This window comes from Anoplophora glabripennis, unplaced genomic scaffold (genome assembly GCF_000390285.2).
Source record: "Anoplophora glabripennis isolate ALB-LARVAE unplaced genomic scaffold, Agla_2.0 scaffold71, whole genome shotgun sequence".
In the NCBI taxonomy this organism is placed as follows: Eukaryota; Metazoa; Arthropoda; class Insecta; order Coleoptera; family Cerambycidae; genus Anoplophora; species Anoplophora glabripennis.
The window spans coordinates 951212-971415 of record NW_019416239.1 but is presented as its reverse complement, the minus strand read 5'-3'; positions in this window follow the sequence as shown (position 1 = coordinate 971415).

Sequence of the window (20204 nt, the reverse complement as noted above, 5' to 3'; positions counted from 1 at the left end):
CTTCGTACCGACGGCGACGGCGACGTTTTGAAATTTTCAATAAACAGTTTTTTTATTACAAGCTTTTTGTGACCGTTTTTGAAATTTTTTGACAAGCTACAGCTATTATAATATTCGGTTCCATCTATAAGCACTCTAACCGACAAAAAATTTTAAATTAAAAACGTTTTGAGATTAGAGATACAAAATTGTAGTTAGGTAACTAAAGATTTACCCTACAAACAGAACGTGAATTGAAAATGTCACAGTTAAATTAATTTATAACAGTAAAATAACATTTAGATTTCCTTGTTTTACCTAAGGATGAAGATCCCGGAAATGGTAGGAGGTACAAAGATGGTCAAGTTAAAGAAATGTCGTGATAAGCGCTCTTGAATCTGGACTGGTGCATTACTGGTTGCGTGACTCATTAAGAAATTCATATACAGTGTTTGGTAAGTCGATGCATTCCTTGTAGGAGGTTGTAGTACAAGTGATTTGTAATATATTTCCTTAACATACGATATTCGGAAAACGCTTAGTTTCCGATGTACAGGGTGTTAAAGTTTTTATAAAAAAATGCAAATTTATAAATATTGTGGAAGCCGCTCAGAATATTTTAACGAAATTTTACATACTTTGACAGTTAACAACAATACATGTTTTACGATAAAAATATTGTTTCCAGTTTCACCAGTGGCGTGTGTACAGGCATGTCTCTAGATATTTTTAAAGAAAAAAATGATACGCCAAAAATAAATAAAATATATTTTTGAATTCCTCGTTCAATTTGGAAGAGAAAAGGTATCTCGACTGTTTTTCTTACGACGCACTATTTTCGAGTAAAAAAATTAACATCGATTTATTGCATAGCGTAATCCTGTTTCAATAATTTGAAAAATAGCAGAAATTATACACTTAGTTTTTTTGCACCAATTTTATTACAACACCTTATTACTATCCGCAATTCACATCAGTCTAAATGCTTCTTCATTTTATTAAAAATTAGATTATGTTATCTGTGTAGAGTTCCTGATTCACTGACCATTCGATAGGTGTTTGCAAAGACACGGATATTTGGAAGTCGCCTGTTTGATAAGCGACGCCGATATTTTCGACGCGCTTCAGCACCAATTCCGATGTAAAGATATCTGCGTATTCAGCATTCGAAAACGCAGCCATTTCAAGAACACCCTGTACATCGGAAACTAAAGGTTTTCGGAATATGGTATATTAAGGAAATATATCACAAATCACTTATACTATAACCTCTTGCAAGGAATGCATCGACTTAACTAACATCCTGTAGATTTGTAAAAGTCTGTTAATTCACAGTCATGTATAGTACTTTCATAAGTGACGTCCTAAGTAATTTTGGAACAGTAGAACAGTAATTTTATTTCCTTCATGTTGGCAAATAAATTTCGAGAAAATTAAGACAATAAGGTTAAGATTACTTTAAAACACAATATTCTGTTTCATCGGCTGTGATTGATGTAATTCTTCACTAGACTGTCTTCAGCCAATTAGTGATCGCATTACCTCGAGCGTAGACGTAACGGTTTGTCATTGTTCATTGTAAACGGATCCTTTATATTAGTGACGCCAAGATTTAGGGCATTTTCGTTATCAGCTCCAATCGTGCAGTGTTGGGGTCCCTAAGCACGTCGATCACGTAGCTTGTAAACATTTATGAAGGCTCAGCAGTTTCCGACCAGTGATGTAAGAGATCCATGTTTTTTACAGAGTTTGAATTGATTTAAATTAATGTAAGGTATAAATATCAACATATTACCTAAGAGGGTGTAAAATTATCTGAATAGTAAATAACCTCAAGACAAGCTAAACACTTTTTATATAGGAAAAAAATACTTTGTAAGTCTTCAACATAATTTACTATCCGCTCTGTGAATTTATTTAATGAATGCTGAATTTACCAAAACCTAAAATATGGAGAACATTGTTACATGAACGTGAAGCAAAATAAGCATTTTTCCTGCATTTCCCTCCTTTATTTACGTAATTCGATATTTCTGGTGCAAAGGATTGTGCATTCTCCAGTTCCCAAATAATGAATCTTAAAAGCACTACTAAATCGTACGCTTTTAAATAAGGATTTCTCACAAAGAATTGTTATAAATTTATAGATGTTGCGAGCACAATGCACGTAAAAGGCATTACATACAGAGGACGTCTGGCTGAGGCCAGAAGGTCTTATCGGCATCTTTGGAGTAGCGACCTGGAAAATGTCCAAGACATTAAAGTTCGCATAGGATGGATTAGCCAATAAAACTGTCAGCATTGAAAGTAATGAAATGAGCCTACGTTACCTTCTACCGCGTTACTCTTTCTATCATCTTTCGAGATCCTCATTTTTTACGTGCATTCTTATAGCCAACAGCGACAAGGAAACCATGTACTCGTATATAAATATAGTACTGTCGACTATAAATATAGGAAATACGATTAATTACAATTTATCTCACAAATTATCCACGACTGTATTTAGAATGTTGCATTTAACTTTACTACCATTTGGTTTTATACAGGGTGTGTTAAAAGTTTGACTAAAATCGAACATAATCCAGAATCTACAGTCCTAAAAATATGGTCTGTGACACTTAATAAAGCAGTAGAACAACTATGTCCCTTTCGAAAACCAGACTGCTCAATAGGCAGTACGTTATTAATAGTTAAATGATTCATAATTTGATCTTTTACAATGTACTCTAAAATTTTAGATAAAGCAGGAAGAATAGGAATAGGTCTTAAATCTTTTAGTTCTCTAGGTGTTTTTTTTTTTGGAGAAGAGAACATTCGACATTTTCCAAGCATGGGGGTAAACTGAAAATTCCAAGCAATAATTTATTATGTGACAAATGTATTTTAAAAGAAAAGGGCAGCACAAAACAATGAAATCTATATGTATTCCCTCAGAACCAATTGCTTTAGATTTGACATTAAGTAAATACTTAAATACTTCATATTCAGTAGTACCTCTGAATTTAAGTTTTGAGGATATGTCTGATTTAACAGAGTCATAATAGTGAAGATCATTTGTTAACTACTGCCGAATTTACGGAATAATTACACAGTCACACAAAAAAAGAAAAGTTGTCTGTACTTTTCATGCGACATAATATTTTGTAGTATTTTTGCCTCCTGATCACGAATCCGGTGTCAGAATTGGGCTATCACATCACAGAAATTTCCTAACCTCAAAAAACAGGTAAAAAATGGCAAAAATTCATGAAAAAGTGCTAGGAAAAATACAAATATTTTTTTTCTATATTCAAATGTTGATTTATATAGTTAAGACACCGCCCAACGTGAATCTGTGGTCAGAATTAATGGTTCTTTTTCTAACCCCAAAAAAACGGGTCAATTAAGGTCAGATATCACGAATTTTCAAACAATAACAGATTCGCGCCAAATTTGGTATATGGGGCTTTTCTGGGTCGCTGATCACGGATCCGAGGTCAATTTTGCAAAATTTAAGATGGCGGATCCAAGATGGCCGACGAAATTTTCAGAAAATAACAGAATCGCAGCAGATTTGGTATACGGAAGTTTTCTGGGTCGCTGATCACGGATCCGAAGTCAATTTTGCAAAATTCAAGATAGCAGATCCAAAATGCCCGACCAAATTTTCAAATAATAACAGAGTAGTAGCAAATTTGGTATACGGGGGTTTTCGTGGTCGCCGATTACGTATTCGAGGACAGAATTGCGAAATTGATTTTGTAATATTTTACTTTATAACCTGAGTACCCAATCATGTGTTATCCCACTTTTTTTCAGTTATATCTTGTTTTTTTCTGTAAAAGATCTATTCACGGGTTGAATTTTGTAAATCTGATCACGAATCCGAGATTAGTGACCTCGAAAACCTCCGTATACCAAATTTGGCGCTAATGTGTTATTTTTTGAAAATTTGGGCGGCCGCCATTTTGAATTTTTCAAAATTGACCTCGAATTCGTTATCAGCGACCCCGAAAACCCCCTTATACTAAATTTGATGCGAATCTGTTATTTTTTGAAAATTTGGTCGTCCATCTTGGATTCGCCATCTTGAATTTTGCAAAATTGACCTCGGATCCGTGATCAGCGACCCCGAAGACTCCCATATACCAAATTTGGCGCGAATTTGTTATTTTTTGAAAATTCGTGATATCTGACCTTAATTGACCCATTTTTTTGAGGTCACAAAAATAACCATCAATTCTGACCTCTAATTCACGTTTGCCGGAGTCTTAACTATATAAATGAACATTTGAATATAGAAAAACATTTTTTTGTATTTTTCCAATCACTTTTTCATGAATTTTTTCAATTTTTTACCTGTTTTTTGAGGTTAGGAAATTCCTGTGATGCGATAGCTCAATTCTGACACCGGATTCGTGATTAGGAGGCAAAAATACTGCAGATAATATATGTCGCATGAAAAGTACAGACAACTTTTCTTTTTTTGTGTAGCTGTGTTATTTATTAAATTCGCATTAGACAATTCAGGTGATGTTTCTATATTTAGTTTCTTATTACAAATATTTAAATAATTAACTTTTTCCAAGTCGTAGTTGCACTTGATTCCGAAAAACATAAAAAAGCTTTTTTTTACGTCTGATAGTAGAAGTATTAAAATTTTTTAAATGTTTAAAATTTAGCCAGTCATGTGAAGTTCTAGTTTTTTAAATTTATTTAAATCTTTAATTTGTATCAACTCCTTAATATAATCTGTAATCCAAGGTTTATAGCTTTTGTTGAAAATTCGAGGTTTTAGAGGTGCATGTAAGTCCATTAAAATAGTAATATTTTCGTTAAAAAACCTCACTTTATCATTGATATTATTTAAGTCGAAAATATTATTCCAGGGTATAATGTACATGATCGTAAAGCTGGCCTCCATCGACATTTTTTATATCCCGGTAAGTTAAGATTCATACAAAGACATACAAAGACATACAAAGACAAAGGATTCATACAAATATTAGAAATCCCCACCCCACTGATAGTCACAAAAATTAACTCATGATCAGTAAATGTAGCTAAAATATAGGTACATACAGAGTAGGCTTGTAAATGCAAATGATACTTTGAATTTAAAAATAAGTACAAGACAAAAGTGATTAATAAATAATTTGTCTCCTGAAATTATTTATTATTATTTTTATCTGTTTTGGCATAGAGTACATACGAAATAAATTGTTGGCATTTCAGTATCTGATAAAGCGAAATATATTTGTTGAGAAACGGCTATGAATATTTTAAGGCGGAATTTTAAATCTGTCGGTGACAACATACCCGGCAAAAGCTCTCAACTTGAAAATGCATTATTTATGAAACATCTGTACAGCCAGCAATCATACATTGCGTAGGATTATTGTATCAGGAGTTCCAGTAATGGCACATTTCCATCAGCAAAGCCGATCGTAACGCGTCAGACACGTCACATAGCAGTGGCTTGTCATTTGCATACACACATATGGACTTCCCCAAGTATTAATAGGGCCTTATCCGTCCTAATGGAATAGAATTGCTTGGACCGCTATAATAAATATATGATCCCCGAAAACATGGATTTGCATATTTTAATGCGCCCCTGGCAAATGGCAGATTAATGTCTGTTTTATGTGGCCCGTTGTGGGAGTATTGGGCAACTTGTATTTGGCCCAATTAGGACGTACCTTTAGTTATAAAAAAATATGAAAAATTAATAACTATGCACGAAATAATTTATATAGGGTTTCATTCATGGTCTCTCTTGTACCTACAAACATTTTTTTTATGAAAAATTGACAGAAACACGTATATCTTCAAATCAAAATATAAAACACATGACCTATCTTATATCGATAGAAAAAAATTAATTATGCATCTAGTAGCGGTTCCAGTCGAAAAAAAATTAGTTAAGACGTCTTGAAAATGGTAAAGTTTACCTTGTCTAACAATGAAAACTGCGAGTTTGTGTCTTTCTTCGCTCGGAAGATATTTGAAATTAATGAAGACACGTCAGTCTGGACGTTTTTCAAAAATATTTTAATTCGAAAACGAAACATTTTGCAATAAATCATGTTAGACAAAGTCATTGACATTTTTTTGTGTGAATAATAAGGTTAATAAAAACATTGTATAATCAAATTCGTTGGTTGTTGTACAAAGCCTCATAGCGATTGTTAAAAGCGTTTACGGAGACGAGTAATGAATTCAATTTGCAGAACACCTGATTTGATAAAAATGGTCTTAATGCAGTCTTAAAATTTTCTCTATGTAATTTTTTTCAGTATCCTCTGAGTTGAATCAGAATTTAGGATATCGCAACCAATTGTATTGTTTAGAGCTCTGGCTCCGTACGTTTCCAAACGTGAGATAAGTGGCTCGACGTTTGATACTAGGGTTTCTGATTTCTCGGCCTATTTTTTTTCTCGGGTCTCGAGAATTCTCGACTAGGAATTCCCGGGAATTCTCGAATTCTCGAGAAATTTCTAAAACTTAAAAAAGTCATAATTTTGGTATTGCAATGTGAAATATAAACATGCCATTATACTTAACAATCATCATTAACATTTATTATTTATTCAGTATTTTTATTAATTACTTATATATCTATTTCTACTAACAAAACTAAATTAAACTTTGAGTTTCTTCTTAACCTTTAACTTGTTTTTTTATTAAACACTTTCAATATACCTACTTATTATGTTTATTTCAATGTTTTTGAAGCGTAGTTTTCTTCCAATAAAAATTATTAATAATCATTAATCATGCAGTCTTTTAATTAAATAAATAGTAAATAAGGAATTTAACCGAAGAAATCTTAAAAAAACAAGCTTTAATTTAAAGATACAGAAGCGTTCTTCCTATTAATTTATCACTTCAACATTAGGTATCTGCTTATAATAAAATTTCTACACAGACTTATAACTAGGTACAGGGTGATTCACTATATTTTGACCCCCCCTTTAACTTTTTTGTTTTAAGAGTTATAAAAAATATGAAATACAAAAGTTGCACGATTTTTTATGAAATTTTCGAATATGATAGAAAAACAAATGAAGTTCAAACAAAATGGCCGCGGATGTTAACTTTGTTAATTTAAATGGAACACCTTGTATATTTTTACACATTTGGATAGAACGTTCCCTGTCGAGCACAGTCATATATGGTTTGTTGGGTCCATCTCTAACAATAAGCGAGATAATATTAAAAAACGAAAAGAACGTTTTTTATTAAAAAAATAAAATATTTTGTAATTGTTGGACGTTTTTCGGGCATTTCTGCCTTTTTTCCAATTACGTAAGGATTTAGATTTATTTGCAATATATTTTGACATATAGAACATTGACATAGTCCAAAAGGGGTATAAGTATTTTAACTAAATCGCACTAATTAGTCCGTGAGGGCTTATTTACTCATGGACAATGTTATATGGTAGGCCGTGACAGTGACAGGTAATATTATGACAACATTGTTATTGTTTCACAGTTCGTATTATTATTTATTTAAAATGGGTTACACAGAAGTAGAAAATTTAAATATTATAGGAATTAAGATAGAGTAGTTAAGATATTCTCCATAGTTTATTTTAATACCTAATAATATTTCAATTTTCTACTGCTGTGTAACCCATTTTAATTAAATACTAATACAAACTGTCAAACAATAACAACGTTATAATGACATTTTTGCCTGTCACTGTCACGACCTACCACATATAAGATTGTCCATGAGTAATTGGCCCCACACGGTCTAATTAGTGAGATTTACTTAAAATACCTATACGCATTTTGGACTATATCAATGTCCGATATGTCAAAATATATTACAACTAAATCTAAATCCTCACGTAATTGGAAAAGAGGCAGAAATGCCTGAAAGAGGTCTAACAATTACAATATGTCTTATTTTCTTAATAAAAAAACATCATTTCATTTTTTAATATTATCTCGCCTATTATTAGAGACGGACCCAACAAACCCTATATGACTATGCTCGACAAGGAACGTTCTATCCAAATATGTAAAAATACACAGGGTGTTCCATTTAAATTAACAAAGTTAACATCCGCAGCCATTTTATTTGAACTTCATTTGTTTTTCTACTATCATTTTCGAAAACTTCATAAAAAATCGTGCAACTTTTGTATTTCACATTTTTTTATAACTCTTAAAACAAAAAAGTTAAAGGGGGGGTCAATATATAGTGAATCACCCTGTACATTAAAAAAAAGAATCATCAAAGTAAACTAAAGCCTTAAAAACTTAAAATAAATAAATCATGAGCTGGTAGAAAAACCACTTTAACCGCTCAGTTATTTGTCGAGAAACGAATTGAACGCATGAACGAAACGAACTCCAGTCAAGAACTTAAGACGCGCGTGATTTTTAAATTTCTCTATTTCTCGATTTCTCGATTTCTCGACACTTTTTTCTCGTCTCGAGTAAGGCCAGATTTCCCGGGAATTCTCGCTTCGAGAAGTCTCGACCAGAAACCCTATTGGATACACTCGAGTAAGTTACTGCCCTTCACGAGGTTGGCACTTGTAAACATCTACAATGTCCTTACATAGCGTGTATACAAACGTATGAAATTACTTGAGGATACCTTTGAAAAGATCTTCTATAGTAGGGAAGGTATAGTCTACCTTTTTACAAACGTATGTTCTGATCATGACATACTGTTTGTTATGACGACAAGATTTCGTTGTTGTTGATTTTAGTGGCGTGTTTTCATCATAATAATGAAGTAGAGGATTGTTCTTACATATTATGAAACACAACATTTACTTGAGTTTAGAAGCAACATTTAATTCTTGGACCAATTTGCAGATCTTCTTGGAGCACAGCAAAGTCCATGTGAGGCCTTACATAGACTTTTGCGTCATCAGCATAGAAATAAACGCCTGATATTATTTGGCACACAAGATCAGAAACGAACAAACGAACACCATAAAGAACATCGGTAGCAAAACAGATTCCTGAGGTTCACCACTAAAGGCAGAACGGAGAGAAGAATGGAAGGTTCCATCTTGCACAGCAAAAGTTCTGCCACTTAGAACAGTATCCATCCACAACAGAAGATTCCTACGAAGCACCGTACCCAATGCTTTGTAAAAGTCTAAATAGATAACATTCACTGGAATTGTTGGAGTCGAGTGACAGGGGTCAATCGTCGACACATTACAAGAAATTTGTAATTACATAACACCCAGTGACAAAACGATGCTGTTATTTTGGAGTTACTTTATTGCACAGCAAGAATGAAAGCACGTATCACGTGTTATGGATTTTATTATTTTACTGATAATAATCGATAGTTTGTCTCCTTTATTCAATATTGCAGTTATAGATGCTTACTTCCAGATATATCCGAGTATATGCACTTTTATAGAAGCTTGCATAATGTTAGATGCAGATAAGGAGATTTGTAAACAGCATTTACTTAAACATGATACACCCAATCTGTCGAGTCAAGGGGAGGATAAATTTTTAATTTATTAAATATAATTATCTTTTTTTGATTGACGAAATTCGATGGTGTTGAGATTATATCAATAGAGGGTTCTTTATCTTTCGTATGTTGTCACCAACAGGCTCTTTAACGAACACTGTTGAAATAATCAAATAAAACTGATCTACTGATTCCGATTTGGAGCACTGTATTTCTCCAGTTGATTTCTTGAGCAGTGATTGCTACTTTCGAATTGAGACTTGATTTTATGTATTTATGATTTTTTTGGACATTTGCTGGGATTGGTTGCTTCATAATCATTACGTACGTTACTTATTTCAGATGAGAATATGTTGGAAAATTTTTTATGAGTAATAAAAACAGCTTGATATAAGTATTCTGCGGTATTTCTTCCGCACAATTCTATTTCTTTTAATTATACTCACAATGATTGCAGTTATCCAAGGCTTTATGTGCATGTTTTTGAATTGTGGTAGTTACAACTTTGAAACATGTATTCCATATACAATTAATTGGAATAATCTGTGTCCTATAACAGTAGTAAATCACGAGCGACCGTATTATAGTCAGTTCTTTATATAGTTCAGTTAGGATTTGGTAAACTGAAATCCTCTATAAAAAATTGAAGGAATGTATTTATAGTATCATGATCAGCTTTACATACAAATGAATTTACAATAGGTTTTGTAAGAAGACTGGCGTCCGTTGATAACAATAGGGACTAGTGTTGGCGGTTATTGGTTATTTCAAAATCTGGTTGGTTCCCAAATTTATTGGGGAAGATTAGAAGAACTGAGTAAGAGATCAATGAAATGACACTCTAAATCATGCGTTTCTGCCGAAATAGTAAAAGTTCATGAAATTCGAGGAAAATTAAAATCTTTAGCAAAACTGAGATTATTACTAATTATTACTGTAAAAGAATAATTTTTAAAAAAGAATTGCAAAATGAGGGACACTCACCATAAAATCTAACTTTGCAAATGCCTCTGCTCTTTACTTGCGATTTACCAAATCCAAATATTATAAAACTCTTTATATTGACAAATCCAAATATTGTAAAACTCTTTATATTGACAAATGCATACGGTGTATGAATAATATACCAGGTAAGCCATCTTGATTGATTCATTCATCAGCTTAATAGTGCTTACAGACCAGTTGTAATGACTGGATTGGCCAGAGGACTGTAACTTTTTTATATTTTCAAACCACTGAAATCTATAAAAATATTATTAATGCTTTTTACAGTTAACTTCACTGTGGACTCAGTTTTCCGTTTCAATGCTGTAATTTCAAGGAATCATCAGCATATGTATCCTTTGTTATTTTCTTTATTATTACAGAAACCAAAGTAAATAGTGTAAGTACTGATCAAGAAGGTATTTTTAAGTGTTTCACTGATTTGTCGTCTATTCAGAGATTCAACATCTATAAACAAATATCAAAATGTTATATTATTACATTATACATTATACATTATCCTATACGGCGTCAAAATAACCATCTAGTGCGTAACTCTTCAAACAATTTTTGAGTGAATTATCCATCGGAATTACTGTTCTAGTATTAAACCTATTGTCAATTATTTTTAATACTTAATAATAATAAATAAACGTATGTAATTGTTTCCTGAATTCGTTCCATTTCGTTATTTTGAATATTAGTCATCTGGTTTGCTCTTATATGCAACAATATGTCGTTGTATTTACTTTACTATGATTTATGATATATTTCTTATGCTGATACAAAAAGTTTGATTAACAGTAAGGCATATGCTAAGATGCTTCCAAAGAAGCATTTACCCCGAATAAATATATAAACAGCTCTATGTAAATAGAGTATATTCGAAAGCTGTTAGATATTCCATTAGCCTGAGCTTCTCATTTTCGATTGCTTACCATACACTTTTGAAAGCATTTAAGGATCAAATATTAAAAAACTTTGCTATAAAAAATTTCAAAGGTATCTGCTAGGTTCTTTCACATTTGTCTTGAGGTTAATTACTTTCTTTTAACAAAACATTCTCGCATGTAGGGATGAAACTGTATTTAACATACGTACCGAGATATTTTCTAAAAACCTTTCAGGTATTTTTAGATTACTTGCTCTGATATTTATGGGTCTTTAAAAGATGATCTGGGCCTTCCCTTTGTGGCTTATTTGCTAGTTCTTATATCTCGAGATACAGTATGACATTTTTAAGAGAAAATAGTGGCTTAAGAGCGCTCTTAAAATTATGTAAACATGTTTCTTGTTTATATTCCTTTTGAAAATATATTCTGATGGCGGAAACAGGACAGAAGCTTATCTGCTTGAGCGGCGGATGTTGAATGGAACCTATTTAGGTGGTCAAATGCAGGGGCAGATCCGTACGAGGGAAATATATTATGAAAAAAAATATATTGTCTAAAGTTGTAAGGAAAATTAAAAAATTAATAAAATTAATCCTTGCGCCAAAATAATCAATCAAGGATTATTTTTATGAAAACAGTTTGGCCTAACAAAAAATTACATTGGAAAAGGCATATAAATAAAATATACAAAATATACTGTTGTGAGAGGTATTTTTACAAGAAACGAATATTCCAATAAATGTGAATAAATATATCGTGCACTGCCATAAGTTGTTTTGAAAATATATTCGTTTTCAGAACTGAGAACGACGCGACGAATCATTTTAAATTATATTTGGCGGTTTAAGTTTGTTTTGTAATGATTTAAATTTGTTTATTATTATTATTATTATTCTATTATTGATTACTTCTTTTATTATTTGTAGTCAACCAGGATCCAAGTTAACAAAGTAATTTGATAACATCCTTTCATTGTTCAATAAAATAATCTCAGTTTTTTTAAATTTTTTTATTTTCCTACCCCAAAATTTTGGCCAAACCCCATTGAATGATATGACCATGCTAAACACAACAAAAAATTAAAGGAGTAGAAAAATTTCCAATGTTTTTTAGTGATTTTTGAAAAAAAGGTTCTAACTTCGCGAATAATGGTCGTATAGAGAAAAAATAGCGCAAAAAAATTTAAAAAATTTAGATTTTTTTAATTTTGAATTTTTTTTATGTGGGTATTTAATGAGCATTTAACGCGAAATTGTGAGAAAAATAAAACGAATTTTTTTTTTTTTTTTCATCTTAATCAGTAGATAATTTATGTTTAAGGAGCAATAAACCGGCTCCTTTAATTTTTTGTAAAATTTTGACGATTTAGGAAAACGGTTGCATGGATCGATTTCAAAATTTACAGGCCTCCTCATGGGCAAATAAGTAAATTGAAGCTGATGAATCAGGCTTAATGACTGGCATTGATTAAGCCAGATTAGTACGAAGATAGTGTTGTGCTTAAATTTTATCTCAAATTTTAGTAATTATGAATCTCTTAAAACAGGAACTTAAATTTTAATCAAATCATGAATTTGGAAAAATATGTAATAAAAGTACCCAAGGATTTACGTCATCCAAATAATCATACGTATTAAAAATAATTTAGGTACTTACCAAAAAGCAAAATGCAGTAATTTTTAAACGCGCAAGTACAAAACAAACTACAACATATACTCAAAATGTCCACTACCATTTTCGATGCACGCATAACACCTTCGAATCCAATTTTCGCGCACTTGTTGGAAAATTATCTTTAAAAAAGTAAAGAGAAACACCTCAAGAAAAGGAGATACTGGTATGCAAAAAACACTCCGTCACTGTCGAATTCCAGATATCAACTGAATTGTGTATTGGTCGACAGCTTCGTACCTCGTGTTATTATAATCGCCACACCGTTGTCGCATTGCTCGATATGAATTTTAAATTTTAAATTTATTACAACGCTAATTATTTTTCATAATTTAGCATAAAGAATTTGAAAAAAGTGATAAACATTGTATTTTATGGTATTCTATGTACGTAATGTCAATATTCCTTAATTAATCGAACTGTTATTCATCAAGTTAGGGATTTTGCTAATTTTTTTCTCGGAAATGCTTGAGTTTAGGACCCATGTCATATAAGTTTTTCTCTGTTTATTTTAATGTATTCTATCGCCTGTTAAGATTAAGGCAGTCAAACTTCTAACACCCTGTATAAGTACCTACTACAAATCAAAGAACTATTCAAATTCTCTGATCTGTAGTCTCATTCAAACATAAAGTAGTATTAGCGATGTAAATAACTGGAATAGCAAAAATATTTTTTAATAGTTTTTTTATTTTGCTTGAATCTGAAAATAATTTTTGTCTGGAGTGTGGTATTTAATAATTATAGTAAAACTTTACAAGTAAGGTGCATTTTAGTGAAAAAGTCACGTAGTATTGCAATTTTTCCAAAAATGTTTGCAATTTTAGTTAAAAGAAATCAGCAAATCCTAGACTAGACATTTTCTCTGTGCTACTTCTTTTCTAAGAATAAATTCACATTGAACGATTGACCATGTGGTTAATTTCTATTAAATTACGGCTTCATACAATTTTGTATGATTATGATATATTATTATGGTAATATTAGCAAAGCAGAGCAAAATTCAGTTCGTTTGTCCCCAAGATCTACTTTTAATAATTCAGACTCCTTTAAAACAAATTGTCCCCAATATTACACCATTTCTTTCCGATTGTATCTACTTGAAAAGATGACGAACGAAAGCGAAATCAGTAACCCCGATGTAAAGCAATTCCACGTCTTCTGATCTCAGATATCTCTGAATAAAAGTGGGGCATCGCTCCGGAATGGTGGTATCGAGACCGAAATAGCTTCCTGAACATTAAACGTATTCCGAAGTATCCAATTCGACATCCCGTCAGAAATGTAAGAAGTTTCAATTCATTTAGACAAATCAAAAGGTAGGAAACGAGATCGGTTATCCTAGATGTCGTGTTTTGTTAATAAGAATTGCGGAAACTGGTATCACCATACATAGAAATAATATTAAAAGAAATTAGACGAAACTTGTTTTAATTAAATGTTAAATTTAACAAAGAAATTCTATTATAACCAGTTTAATAGGCATTTCCTAAAAGAAATCGGGATCATCCCGGCTCAAAATGTTTTGATAATATGCTACGAAGCAATTAGTAAACGGGGTTTAGCTTCTGTTTATTGCAAAATACCCTTGGAAATTTGAATAACTCTATATGTATACACGCATAACCAGGCGTATAGAAATGCGTAGAAGGTCCCTCTGGCATAATAATATGAGGTTCAAGGCAGTTTTTGTCCCTTTTTTTCCTTAGCCTATTCTGTTTCTTAAAAAAACCTACGCACGTTACATGAAACAGAATTTCGTGTACCTTCCCGTGTTCATTTTTATTTTCTTGTGATTTCTGTGTTTTTCGGGAACTGTTATCCTGTGAGGTATAAAGTAATACATAATTTTAGAAAAGCTATAGCCCAGAGGTTTCCTAACTTTTGCGACTTGCGGAACCTGGCCAACATTTCTATTTTTTTGAGGAGCACACATAAAAAAGTCACATTTCTTATTAATTATACAGGGTGTTTCAGGAGAAGATGTGCATACTTCAGTAGGTATGTTATTCTACGTTCAATTTTAAGCAAAAAATTTCCTATCAACTTAGGTCTGGAAACGATTCGTTTAGGATATACAGGATGTCAAATTAAAAAAAAATAATTACAATTTCTTTAATAACTCTAGACTACTTTGAGTTAAATGCATGAAATTTTGTATGTGGTGGTTTCTTGGGATGGGATATTCAAATTTTATGAACGAGTGGCTGTATCTTCCAGAGGGCGCCACAAGCGACCATTAGGATCCTTTTTTATGCCACGGTCATTTGAGAATAGAAAAACATTTTCCCCTATCTTTTCTATTTAAGAAATGTACACCTTATTGAAGTCTCTAGGAGCAGCCTTTTCGGTAAAAAACTCATCTAAAGATGATGATTCATGCAAATTATGTATTAGAGTGAATCGAAAGTTATTCTTTTGTACATTCTGTTTAGAAATTTTATTTTTGCAATTCCCACAAAAAAAAAATCAGGCTGTTTTGATTAAAAACTAATAGTTCTCAGTCTTTAAAGTGTCCTTATTTTTTAGATAAGGTAAGGTAGCCAGATAAGTAATTTTCGCTTTTTTGAACAATATGCACGTATCATCAATTGTTAGAATTAATTAGAAAAAATAAATAGGACGTCGCTGTTTTTTGAACACGATGTTTTCGTTTTTCAATCCGACAAATAATTTACTAACATTAACGCCTCTTAAAGATTTATCGTAAAATGCGTGATTTTCGAGAATAAAACAACAATAAAATAACAAAAAGATAACTTAACACTATCCAATTAACACTACTATATTAATTTTCATCAATGATTTGGTTAAAAAATACCACCACCAACTTCAATACACTTCTCAACTCTTACGAAAATATTTCGTAAGGTGTTATTTAATTTTATAGGGTGCTGTTTTATTCGCGTAGCTATAGCCATTATACGATAGATTAACCCATCACGTGTATTTACTTTTTCACAATAAACTTCTTGATTCATCCATCTCCAAAGTCCATAAATCCATGGGAGTTAGATCTGGAGACCTAACTGGACAATTAATAGGACCTCCACGATCAATCCATTTCTCTCCAAATTGCTCCTTTAGGTAATGGGTTACTTGTCGGCTGTAATGGGATGGAACACCGTCATGCTGAAAAATCAAGCGTAGCCGTTTGTTCAAGAGAACATCCTCCAATAACACTGGAAAATCATTCTATAAAAATTCTAAATATCGGGCTGTTGTTAGACCATTTGGTAATACAAATGGCCGAATTAGTTGATGACCAATCATTCCACACCAGATATTAACAGTAAATCTGTGTTGGAAATGGGTTTCTACACTAGCATGTGGATTGTTATCGGACCAATGATGATTGTTGTGATGGTTATTAATGCCATCCTTGTTAAAAGTGGTTCGTCAGTAAAAAGTATCATTAGAACCAATTGACGATTATCGTTGACCCATTCACAAAACTCCAATCTTCTGATATGATCTCTTGGTTGAATATTTCGTACGTTTTGTATGTGAAAAGGATACAAACCATTTTTGCGAAACGTACGTCAAACTCTTACATGAGGAATTCTGCATTAAGCGCATTGTACTTTTAGGGAACCCAGCGTTCCGCGGAATACAGTTTGAATACCGCTGGATTAAGCATATGGAAACTACGTCAGCGTCTAACGAAGAGTTCTTACCTTATATTTATTGTTCTTCATCTAATTGTAAAGCATCTTGACACTTAATTTCAGACTTTTAATTAGGGAATAATGAGGGGGTGGCAATCCTTAACGTTAAATTTATTTTTTTTCGAAACTAATCGAGATTTCCTAATGAGATTGAAACTGTTTATAAATGTCTACGAATTACATATTATAAATTTTTTACAGAATTTTCGCTGGATTAAAAACGGTTAAAAACGAGAGTAATATTTTTGGGTGGTGATTTTTTATATCAACCCAAGGAATGATACCTGCCAACAAATACAGTTTATTCCTTTATTAGTTAGCTTTTATATAGGGTGTTTCGCATAATAACCGACACAGAGCAGGGACAAGTAGGTGAACCCAAAATATATTCTACGTCGAAAATTGAAGTCTACTCTATAATGTGTTTCCACAATTCTGCTCGAGACGTATCTGGCGAGGAATATACAAATTCTTTTAACGTTCCCCAAAGAAAGAAGTTACATTTGTTAAGGTCTGGTGATCCTGGAGGTCAAACTTGCTGGCAAATATTTCCTCTTCCAATCCATTTATTTCATCATGCATAAACCACACATGGCATATTTTAGAAAATGAGGGGTTGTGTTCAATCCTATCGGCATTGGTATCGGTATCATGAAAACGGCCAGCTCATAGGATATAACAGGAAACTGTTTTGAAATGATGTTCTCCAATATGTAATCTCTTGCAAAATCAAATTATTCGAGTTTTTTTCACACTGATTTTTTGGATTTATTTAGATTTATTTATATTCACTATTTTTGTACAATATTTCCAAATCGTGCTTTTTTGGTTACAACTCGTCTCCAGGAAAAATTACGATCGATGCATTTCACAGATTTTTCCATTCTCTATGACACTTTCGCAGAGTTGTTGACTAAACTACTAGTTATTCACAGTAACTTATAATAGGATTCTAGATGAAAACGGTTTTTTCATATAGAACCAAGATGTAATAAGCAACGTGATAGTAAGTGACAGTGACATGAGATATAAGTAAATTAACAGTTATTTTTTAACTAGGTAGTGTGATACTTTTTTCATGAATAATAATAATTTCATCAGGTCAGTGGTTGCTATTAGTCCAATTAACTAAGCCTTTAAATCGAAATTTTGCCAACATGGCTGAATTTTTGATATGAGTTAGTTTAAGGTATATTATAACAATAAGTGAGAGTAATTTTTTGTTCAACCCCCGGCCAAGGGTGGAAAAAGATAAAACAAAGGGCTTTTTCAAGATAACTNATGGAAGAATGGAAGAATTCACATTAATTCTACCAGAAATTATTGAAGCAGCAAAGCAAATAGAGTGTAATTTGTTATCAGAAAAATCGAAGAAGAAATATCAGCAAACATAAAAAGTCTATTGATTACCGGGCTGAGAACAACATTATGTTGTGTTTTTCACAAAATGTATATTGGTATATTTTTTTGAAGTAAGAAAAATTATGAAATCTTCATTATGGTCAATATATGCGATGCCCAGAGCTACTTTGAATGTCTACAACAATATCGCTATTGGAAAGTATCTAAAATTAAAAGTATTCTTGAAACGGCAGTCGGATGGATATCGTGCTAAAAAATCACGTGTTTTAGAAAATTAACAAATTAAACAATTTCTAATGGCGACCCCTGATACTTATTTATTTATACTTATTTGGGTACAAAGTTAGCTATAAACAAAATATTTTTGTAAACGAAGAATTCCGACAATTATTATCTTAGGTGGCAATGATTTTTGCTATATCTGGGGCGTATCGATGTGATGAATTACTTAAACAAAAATTGGAGATATTGAAGATATGGGAAATAGATTGCTGATCATGGCATCCAACTACAAAAACAAAGAAAAAAGATTATTGTAAGTGAATATCTAAATAATCTACAGGGTGCGGCATTAGTGCGTCGAAGCACAATATCTCCTTTATTATAGATATCAAAAAAAGTTATTTACAACAATTATAACCAACTTAAAACTGCACATTTTAACATTACATTATTTTCGTATATATAGGGTGTTACGTATTACCAGGGTGAACCAAACATACTATTTTTTAAATGGGACACCCTATATATTATTTCAACAAGTTGGCCGTGGGCAAATTACAGATAGATATTATTCAGTAATAATTACTAGCTTGCATTTAACAAACTTCTGTGAAATTTTGTATTGTTTATTGTTATAATAGGAATTCTTTAAAAACTCTCTTTTTGTTATTAAATAGTAGGGGAAGGTGGGGGAATATCGCGCGGCGGGTAAAACCGCTATTTCTATATTTCCTACTATATAATTTCAAATAAACGCCTGACAGCGCCGCCACCTATTAGACGAATTGCCAAGTTCGGATCTTATAGAAATTGGAGTAATTTCTCAATAGATAACGCTCTGTGCTGAAATACATATTTTCGAGAAGTTTCTTATTAATTTGTAACGTGTTATGACCTGCATTCCTACTAACTGAGCTTAAATTAAATAACAACTACAAGCTAAGGTGAGTAATACTATCTTTCGCTTACAAGATATAGTCAGCTTTAGTTGTTTCTTGTTTTTCGAAATGAGGTTAGGACAATATTTGTTATCAAGCGATTATGGGGTAATTTCGCGCACAAGACGTGGGGAAATATCGCGCATTACATCAGTTAGCGCGCGGTATTGCCCCAAATACGAGTTAATTACATATTATGGAAATATTTATATATATTATTAACTACAATTGCCACGAAAATATCTGCGTAAAACCGACAGACAGAACTGGATGAAAGATACTCTGATAATGGATGGATCAACGAGACCTTGTTCTTAACATTCCGCCCTTATTGAACAAAAGTTATGTCCGTGTTGCAACTATGGAGAAAGCTATGTTAAGATTCAAAGAAGTAGGTATATACCCTTTAAATCCACAGAAGTTTACTGCGGATGATTTTGCACCCGCTGAGGAATTTAGAGACATAGTTCTTGATCCTGAACCAGAAGTGGATAATACATTACCTCCACCTTTAAAAACTAACGATTCCATAATTTCTTTAGTGTCACAGGCAGAGGATGATGGCGTAGCGGGACCCTCGTATGTACAATTTTCCGATGTGGCACCCATTCCAAAGCATCGGACTACTACGAAAAAGACTGGTAACAAGCGACAGCATTCACAGATACTGACAAGCACGCCAATGAAAATAAATAGTACTAGAGGACAAAAAAACAAAGAAGCAAGAAAAAGCGAATAAGGATAAAGGCCTAAAAAGGAAGAAACCGAATACTAAGCCGTCGAATAGAAATTGTAGGCAGGACTCTAAAGAAGCTGATGAATCAGATGTTCGTATTGAAGATATTTACGATGACAACGAACTAGATGATTTAATAGCTGATGGTAACTCTGAAAAGTGCATAATTTGCGATGAATTTGGACGTAATAACGAGATTTGGTACCGCTGCGTTAACTGTGGCATGTAATCTCATGCAGAATGTAGTGGATGGGACAGTCCAGAAAATTATAAATGCGACTTGTGCCTGAATAAAGAAAACACG